At 66.5% G+C, this 2,798-nt stretch overlaps 1 long non-coding RNA gene across 1 annotated transcript; it reads left to right on the forward strand.

The window, feature by feature from the left end:
• Positions 1–972: 972 nt before the first annotated feature.
• Positions 973–2,521, forward strand: LOC102899195. Its single transcript, XR_002149449.3, has 2 exons — positions 973–1,491; positions 2,179–2,521. It is a non-coding gene; the product is annotated as an uncharacterized LOC102899195 (long non-coding RNA).
• The last annotated feature ends 277 nt before the right edge of the window (positions 2,522–2,798 follow it).

Here is a 2,798-nt window from a genome sequence, read left to right on the forward strand (position 1 = left end):
TTAAAGGTCAGAGGAGGCGTGGGGAAGAGCACAGGCCAAGAGTGGGGGCAGCGGGGCCAGGCAGAGTGAGGCAAGGGACGCAAGGTCTCCCCCCCCCCCCCCCCGCCCCCGGCGCTCAGCTTGACCCGGGCAGGTGTCTGACGGGGGGGGGGGGGGGGGCGGGGCCAGGCGCCCCAAGAGCCCAGCGAGCTGAACTGGTGGCCACATCTGTGGCTAAGGACGCTAGGCCCAGAAGGTAAGGCAGCTGTCCAGCTCACCTGAGGACTGCGGTTCCCGAACGCCAAGGCCTTGTCTATGGCCACAGGCCTAGCTGGGTCTCCGACTCCCGGGCGCTTTGGGGGCGCAGGGCAAGACTGCTGTCCATCAGGTGTGTGCCCCACCCATGAGAGAACCCCGGGGCTTGGCCTCCGTAAAACCTATCCTTATTCGCGCCCTTGGGCACAATCACGGCCTGCTCAACCCTCAGGTGGGGGTGTCAGAGATGCGAGGAGGGCTTCCACTTGGGGGTCCCAAGGTGTCACGCACAGGCCACGGGGAAGGTGGGAAGGGCGGGAGGTCTCCACGTCCTGGGTCCGCCCACTCCGCGAAGGCGTCCAGGCCTCTGACTCGGGCTGGGGGGGCACCTGCCCCTCCTCCAACGCCAGTTCCCTCTAGAGCTCCTTTGTCTGGTGTGTTTAAGGGGCGGCCACTTCTGGGAACAGACGGGGAGGGAGCGGAGATCCACAGACCTCGGTCCCCGCCCCCCTTCCTCGTTCCGCACCTTGCAGTCCGCGGGACGCCGGGTGCCCGGCCCCGGGGTCGTGGAGGTTAGCGGGGCGGGGCCCAGGAGCCCCGACGTCCCCCCCCCCACACCCTCGCGGCGCCGGGGGGAGGGGCGGGGCGCCACTTCCTCTTCCGCGGCGTGTCACCGGCTGGGCAGGCGGTAGCGGGGGGGGGGGGGGGGGGCAAGGTGCGGCCGCAGGTGAGCGGCGGGGGGCGGCGGCGCGCGCGGCGCGGTGCGGCCATATTAGGCGATCTCGGCGCCGCGGGAGCCCCGCCCGCCGCCCGGGAAGCCGCGGCCCGGGCAGCCCCGTCCCCGCCCGCCGCCGGCCCTGAGTCACCGGCCGGGCGGGGGTGGAAGTAACGGACGGGGGGCGCCGGGCGCGCTCCTCGCCTTATTTAGTCAAGGAGGCCGCCGATTGGCCGGCGGAACAAAGGGGCGGTGGCGGGCGGCCGGGGCGGGAGCGGAGGGGGCAGCGGCTGGCCCCCGCCCCCACCCCCGGTCCCCACCCCCGGCCGCCCGCGACCCCACAGCTCCGCTGCCCGCGCGGCCCCGAGGATGGGGGTGGGGCTACCCGTGCCCGCGCCCCCCCCCCAGGTCCGGCGGTTGCAGGGGGTGCGGGGGATGCGGGGCTGGGTCGCCTCCCGGCGGGGGAGGAGGGGAGTGACGGCCCTTCTGGGAAGCACCGCCGGGAGCCGGGAGTACGTGGACGCGGAGGAGCCCTGCCCCAGGTAGAACTGGGCCCGCCGACCCCGGCGGGGGGGGACGGGGGAGCGCCGCCTTCTGTGCCGTGATTTTTTTGTTTTGCAACCGGGCAGTACGAGGCCTCGCCCAAGGTCACCTCAGGGCTGTGCACTTGGAAGCTCGGGGCCGCCCCCACCCCGCCTGGAGCGGGAGAGGGCCCGGCGTCCCTGGGGAGGGGACCGCGCGGACGCGGCAGCCCCTGGTTCGGGCGAGCGGGGAAGCTCTGGGGAGGAGGGAGAGGGCCAGCAGTTGCGCCCTTGCCCAGAAGCGGGTGTGTCCTTTCCATCTTGAGGACAGAAACTTGGGCCTCAGAGAAATGATGTGATTTTTTTTTTTTTTTTCCCTAGCTCAGTGCTGGCTTTGGGCGATTTATTGTGACTTTGCTGCATTTCATTTTATCTTCCATGCGTTTAATGGCTGAGGAAATAGCGGGACGGGGAGGTGGGGTCACCTTGCAGGTAACTGTGGTGGGGCTGAGACTTAGCTCGAGGCCTTGCCTCCGGGTCCTGGGCACTGCCTGGCAACCCCACGTCGCTGTCATCTCCCTGCTGTCTTCAGGGATGGTCCCCAGGACTTCTGCACTTGGTAGCGTGGCCACCAGCCCACCTGCACCCCCTCCTCACCCTGCTAGCCTCCCACCTCTAGCCACCTCCCAACTAGTCATTACTTGTCAGGCACACAGGGCAGGTGACTTGGTGATGGGTCGGCGCCCCCAGCCTTTGGCCTGGCCATTCCCACCTGCGAGGAATGCCTTGCCTTCTCCATGCAAATGCGACGTGGGATCCTGGTTTGGATCCTGGGACACAAAAAAGGAAGGCAGCGGAGGAAGCAGTGAAATCCGAGTAAAGTCTGGAGTTTAATACCAAGTGCCAAAGTTCCTCGCGGTGACAGCTGAACCACGCCTGTGTAAGTTGTTACCTTAAGAGAAACTGAGTGGGGAGGCTACAGCAAAGCTCACGCAATCTTTGCTACTCTTCTGTAAATCTAAGATTATAATAAAAACTTCATTTTAGAACATCTAAGGAAAAGCAAAGTTTCCCTACCCGTAGGTCCCTGTCTGGTTCTCCCAGGCCTGTGGACAGATCAAAGGCAGGATGATTCTTCTTCTGCCTGTGTCTGCGGGGCGCTGGGCAGTCTCCCGTGGAGAGGAGGGCAGGCTTGGGCGGCTATGTCTGTCTGTCTTTCTGTCGGGAACAGTGGTCTTGAGGGCTGCCGAGGTAGACAAGGCCAAGTTCCTGCTGGCGTGGCCTGCTTGCGCCTGAGTTTCAACTCCAAGGGCAAGGTCAGGGCCACA

This window comes from Felis catus, chromosome E1 (genome assembly GCF_018350175.1).
Source record: "Felis catus isolate Fca126 chromosome E1, F.catus_Fca126_mat1.0, whole genome shotgun sequence".
NCBI classification, from domain to species: Eukaryota; Metazoa; Chordata; class Mammalia; order Carnivora; family Felidae; genus Felis; species Felis catus.